This window comes from Anomaloglossus baeobatrachus, chromosome 5 (assembly GCF_048569485.1).
Source record: "Anomaloglossus baeobatrachus isolate aAnoBae1 chromosome 5, aAnoBae1.hap1, whole genome shotgun sequence".
NCBI classification, from domain to species: Eukaryota; Metazoa; Chordata; class Amphibia; order Anura; family Aromobatidae; genus Anomaloglossus; species Anomaloglossus baeobatrachus.
In genome coordinates, this window is record NC_134357.1 from 442,369,525 (window position 1) to 442,376,459 (window position 6,935).

The following is a 6,935-nucleotide window of genomic DNA, read 5'->3' on the forward strand; positions in this document are numbered from 1 at the left end:
CCGGATGCTCGCCGCAGGAACGGTGAGGCAGGAACATTCAGAAACTGTCAGAGGTGCAGACTTCAAAGAAATAACGCTTGTAGTCAGGATGTGTGCAGATTGAGCTATCGGCTCAATGACAAGCCCAGATCTCATCTGTGCACGCCACTTTCGGGTACCATTTTCCTTAAGTCCGCTGCTGGGAGATTAATGGTCCTCCGGTGGCACATGCGCAAATGAGATCTTGAGCCGAGAGCTCAATCTGCATACACGTCAACTCTGGGCGCCGTTATTTGAAGGCCCCACCGCCAACATTTTCAGGATGGCCCTTGCCTGACTGCCCGCAATGAGCTGCATTGCCTCTGCCATCTGTGACCATTCTCCACCACCCCTGAGTAAGCTACATTCGGCTTATAAGACACACACCTCATTTTCCTCCTAAATGTTTGGGAGGAAAAGTGCGTCTTATAATCCGAAAAATACAGTACATTTTTACCACAAAAATATTGTTTTAGCCCCAGATTTCCAATTTTTTTTACATAGTTACTTAGGTTGAAAAAAGACCTAGGTCCATCTAGTTCAACTTTCCTCCACCAGTTCTACATTTTGTCACTAAAGGCTGCTTTACACACTGCGATATTGGTCCCGATATCGCTAGTGTGGGTACCCGCCCCCATCTGTTGCGCGACACGGGCATATCGCTGCCCGTGCCGCACAACATCGCCCACAGCCGTCACACATACTTACCTGTCCGGCGACGTCGCTGTGACCGGCGAACTGCCTCCTTTCTAAGGGGGCGGTCCGTGCGGCGTCACAGCGACGTCACTGAAACGTCACTGAACCGCTGCCCAATAGCAGCGGAGGGGCGGAGATGAGCGGGACGTAACATCCCGCCCACCTCCTTCCTTCCGCATAGCGGCCGGGAGGCAGGTAAGGGGAGCTTCCTCGTTCCTGCGGCATCACACGCAGCGATGTGTGCTGCCGCAGGAACGAGGAACAACCTCGTTACTGCTGCAGTAACGAGATTTGAGAATGGACCCCCATGTCGCCGATTAGCGATTTTGCACGTTTTTGCAACGATGCAAAATCGCTTATCGGTGTCACACGCAACGGCATCGCTAATGCGGCCGGATGTGCGTCACGAATTCCGTGACCCCAACGACTCCGCATTAGCGATGTCGTAGCGTGTAAAGCCCGCTTAAGTCATTTATAACCAACAATGTTTTGTGTACTGAGGAAATCATCAAAAGGGAAAAAGGTAAAAAAAGGCCCCATAATGTGTTACACAATTTCTCCTGAAGGTGGCATTACTCCACTTGTGACTGTACAGTACTAATTTGCCGCACCACAGTGCATGGGAGGGAAGGAGCGTCACTTCATTTTTGGAGCAGAGATTTACATACAAAAACTTGCGGACTACATTTGAAAAGCCCCTAAGTGCCAGAACAGCAGAAACCCCTTCAAGTGACCATATTTTGGAAATTAAACCCCTTTGAGAAGTCATCTACGGTTGTAGTGATGATTTTGTCTCTGGAAAACATCACACGCTATGAATGTTGCAGAATAAAAAAATTGCAAATAAGCCCTTGTAGTGCCCAGTACACTGTACTGCATATACATTGTGCCCAACTCATGCTTCTGGAGACACACATCCTGTACATTAAGCGGGCTCTCCTTACTACAACAATGACAAACATGTGACATTAACTGTGATTTAGACACATTGTGGTGCTCAGAAGAAAAAGGGGCATTTGGGTTTGGAGTGCAGATTTTTTCTGCATTTCTTTTTTGGGAGGAGCCATAGCGCTTTTCCAGAGCCTCTACGATACCGGTAACATGGAAGCCCCCTATATTTCCATTAACAGATGATGGATCAGAGTGGAGATTTGTTTTTTTGTGGGTTCAGTTGAATGCTATTGATAGCAATTTGGGGAACAGAACATTTTTGATAAGTTCACATTTATCCTGTGCTCTATTCTAAGCACTTACATCAGGGTTTCCATCTACATCTCCTAAATATGTGATTCATGTGAAACCTCTGACACATGCATTCAATAATGAGGTAGCAGAATTACTCCAGACTCTGTTTGGCTTCTGTTCAGCAGTGTCCGCCTGTTAAAAAGTGAACAAAACTGTTGTTGATTGCTGTTTTGTTCACAACTAAAGAGATGCATAAAAATATGGACATCGCTGGACCACAGGCAAGAAGGGAGTTCAAAGTGACTCTCTCTGCCTCATTACAGTGAATTTTCCATTGGGAATTTTGTCTGAATCACGTTTTTCACAGATTTCCAAGTAATTCCCAATGTAAGCGTTCAGCGTAGAGCTCAGGATAAATGTGAGCCGTGCATTACTGCGATCTTTGGGAGGCAGAATAAACAAATCAAGAGCCGTTGAAGAATTGGCTTCATAACTATTTTTTACACTGTTCACCTTGCGGTATAAGTGATTAGGCAGCTTTATTCCTCAGGTCAGTATGATAACAGTGATACCAGATTTATATAGTTTTTTAGATTTGGCCACTATCACACGAAAAAAACATGCTTTTTTTTACAAAATAAAGGGGTTTTTTTGCATCATCGATTTTTGGGGACTATAGATTTGTTTTATTTTTCTGCTAACATTTCATGTCATGAGGGCTTGTTTTTTGCAGGGTGAGTTGGAGATTTTATTGGTACCATTTTGGGCTGTATAATATTCTTGAATCACTTTCTATTCTGCTTTTTGTGGGGAAGAACCAAGAAGAAACAGCAATTCAAGAATTACTTTTTTTTACACGGTTCACTGTCATAAAACAGGTTTATTCTTCGGGTCAGCACGTTTACAGTGATACCACATTTATATTATTTTTTATGTTTAGCCTCTTTTACAAAAGAGAGACAATTTTATAGAAAAAAATGTTTTTTAATTGCTGTATTCTAAGAGCTATAGCTTTTTTTTATTTTTTCCCTGATGCAACTGTATGGCAGCTTGTTTTTAGCAGGACAAGATGGTGTTTTCAGTGATACCATTTTATTTACATATACATTTTTGATTGTGTTTTATTCCACTTTTTTGTCAGATGTATGAAAAGACATAGTTTTTGCTAATTTGTTTTTTACAGTGTTCACTTAAGAGGTTAACTAGTGACAGTTTTATAGATCAAGTTGTTCTGAACATGGTGATTCTGTTGTACATTTTTATTTTTATATAAATATACATATTTAGTGGTATAATATTTTTTTTTCTTTTCCTCCCATGAGGGGCCACTGGACACTACAAAGTCCATATTCTCTGATGTCGCTGATAACACTCTTTTACCAGATGATCAGCATGCAGCTCTTCCTCATTAACCCAGGAGTTATCCTCTGGACCATAACTTTTCCATTTAACAAGCTACTGCAGAGCGTTTGACACGTTTGGCACCCAATACTCGCTGCACCTCATACTCCCGATCCTCCTCCGAATCTACCTCAATTATGTCTCAAGGATCATACGTCCCCATAAACCTTTTAAGGAGCGAGGAATGGAAGGAAATATTGATCCTTCACACCATCGGGAGTTGGAGTTTGACTGGCACAGGATTAAAATTACCTTATACAGACCAACAAATTTGTGAGCAAATGTCTTAGCTGGTACTGTAAGATGTAGATTTTTTAAGGATAACAAAACAAATTCTCTCACCCTAAAGACAGAAATCCACCTATGTCTGCACTTTAGTGTTCTCTTGGTGTGGGTCCCTGCGACTTGAAGCTACACTGGGACCCGAGTCCTTGGATGGGCTCCATTCCTGTCCCGTATGGCAGGCAGTGTGATTCCTTTACTGGTGCCGCTCTGTTGTCATGACTCCTGGCTCCATATGCTGCTGTGCCCCGCGCACTTTGTGTGGGCCAGAAGACTTGAAATCCTCTGCCCGGCAGATTCTGCTGGCGGGACATGCAATGCCCACCAGCCTAGGGCTCCGCAACCTGTTCTGTGCGCTCGGTCCTAAGGGAGCTATGGCGCCGCTCTCCCCTGAGTGACCGTGTTCTCCCCACGCCTCACTTGTTCCCTTGTTGCTGAATAACCGTCACTGACATCTGTCTCTCACTGAATGTCTGTGTGTGTGTCGCCTTACTCCCTGTTGTCTGGCCCCGCCCCCCGGGCTCCTGAACTAGGGGGTGGGAGGTCCCATACCTTGTGGTGACCATCTGTGGCGCCCCTGACCTGGTCAGGCACCACAGAGTATTGCACCCATGCGGGAGCAATGCTTCCAGGTAATCTCCAAAGGCCAGGATGAGGTGCACACACAAACATATAGTGACCAGGCCTCCCACATTACCAGAGGGGACCCTTGGGTAGCCAGAAGGGGTTAACTTTCAATTCCCAGCTGGGGGTGTGTTCAGGGGCTGGTTGCTAGGAAGCAGGGCAGAGAGAGAGAGAAGGAGGGGAGTCTGGAGGAAGAAGTTGAAGTGTGTGGAAGGGAGCAGAGGAGCTCTCGTGTCAGACAGGTCCTGAGGAGTGCAGTAGCTGAAAGCGGGGGAGAAAGGAGTACCGTGGGTCGGCCTGAAAATCATCCAGAGAGAAGGGTGGCTGAGTACGGAGATCCCGGTATCCGAGCACACAAGGGGAACTAGGTCCCCAGTACAGGCAGCAGATCATCCAGAGCTGCTTAACCTACAGGTGGGGGGGTACTTCATGCCCTCACCACGACTACACAGAGCTTGAGCCAAGCAGCAATCACCAGGCCCATAAGGGGACAGGGCCAGAAGCCATCCCACCAAGGCCACGCTGCCGGCAGACGAGCCAGAGAGAGGGGAGCAGGGTGGTAACAGCTTCCCTGGAGGGGTCCTACCACGCTTCAAGCAAAGGATCCTCCTAAAACAGAAAGAGTGCAAGGAAGGCGAGTGGACAGCTACCCTCAGAACGGCCTCCTGGAATTCCTGGTTCAACCTGGTTATCACAGTGTCGCCCGGGCATCTCACCGTGACCTCCAAACAGTGAGTAAACACGTTGAAAGACTTCTTGGACTGTGTTTGAGTCATTCTGCGACCTGTGGTCCCACATACATACACCGGGGCCTGGGGCTTGCCTCACTCTCAGGGGGCTAATATACTGACTGCACCCACCATCAGCCCCAGGCATCCCTTAATCTGCAGTGGCGGTCCCCGCTGACCGCAATACTGAGAGTGGCGTCACGACAATCCTAAAAGAAGGTTCCCTACCTGTGACCAGACTGTTCCATCCACGTGGAGTCCCTGAAGGTACTGCACCGACACATACTAGCGGGGCTTCACACATCCAAATGACCCTACCCTAACCCAGTCCTGGTGAGAGGGAGACTAACTGTGTTTTGGTAAATTGTGGTGGGTTACCGGCAATGACCTCCTCTGCACCCGGATGAATACTGCACCTCTGGTGAGGTGCAGTACCCTGTGGCAACTGAAGCCTCAGGGGTGCCACACATAGCCTGTTTTTCAGGTCCTGGCACAGAGTGAACAAAATTTAACCCCCTTACATTTTCCAAACACCTTTTAAAGTTAAAGGGGTTTTGCCATATCCAAAATTCTATCCCAATATGTAGTAGGTGTAATAATAATAATAATAATAATAATAATAATAATAATAGCAAATACCGCCAATTAGAAATATAGTATAGTTCTCCTGATTAGCAATGTCTCTTACATAATTTTCAAGGCATTACAGTAGCTTAGGTATCCATGATTATGACCACGAGCAACTAACTGCCACTATATAAGTGGTCGTAATCATGGATGCCTAAGCTGCAATGCCCTGGACATGAGGTAGGAGACATAGCTAATCAGGAGAACTATACTACATATCTATTTGGAGATATTTGCTAATATTATATTATTGTTACACCTACTACATACTGGGATAGGATTTGTGAGATGGGAATACCCCTTTAAATTGGACAGTTCCAAAGTTTTCCCTGGACACCTCCCACTCAAGGATATTGAATCTAGGGAATGCTGCCACCTCCTTATTGCCAACTTGTACAGACAATGGCAAGTCGTCGGCCACGGCATGTGACGAGGTTTTTATTGCTGTTATCTGGTTGTCAGCAGAGCTACTAGGTGGCACCGCTTTCCCCCACAAGTGTCAAAACAGAGGAAAATCACGATTGTCAATTATAGGATGTGACACTTTCTGGATCATAGAACCACAGTCTGTCAATTTTGGCCCGGGCCACAGGAAAGTTTTTGGCACCTCCATAAATACACCTAACTCCCACTACCTTCCCATGAACTGGCACATGTGGAAGTGTGGCTTCAACCAGGGTCACCAAACTCCCTGAGTACAGTAGATTTTCTGATTTTTGTTTTTTCCTTCCTTTCTTCCAAAAACCATAACTTTTTTATTTTTCCATTAATATAGCCATATGAGGGCTTGTTTTTTTGCAAGATGAGTTGTACTTTTTTTTTACATAGTTACATAGTTACTTAGGTTGAAAAAAGACCTAAGTCCATCTAATTCAACCTTCCTCCACCAGTTCTACATTTTGTCCCTAAGTCACTTATAACAGACAATGTTGTGTGCACTGAGGAAACCATCCAGCCCTTTTTTTAAAAGCTGTTATAATGTCTGCCATTACTACCTCTTGTGGTAGGGCATTCCACAGTCTGACTGCTCTAACTGTAAAGAACCCTTTCCTATTTAGCTGCCGGAATCATTTTTCTTCCACTCGGAGTGTATGCCCCCTGATCCTTAGTACTGTCTTTGGAAGAAATAAGTAATGTGCCAGTCCTTTATATTGACCACACATGTATGTGGAGACACGGGGGTCAGTGGGTGCTCTCGTCCGCTGATCTGGCCGTCTTTAGAAAGACAGCATGGCCCAGGGCTAATCCCAATTGAACGCCCGACCTCCTTAACCGTGGGCGGAATACTTCTCAGACAACACAGGGTGAGGGAATCACAATATTAAGACTTTATTGGATCCCCAAACAATTAACGGCACATAGCACATAACCAGC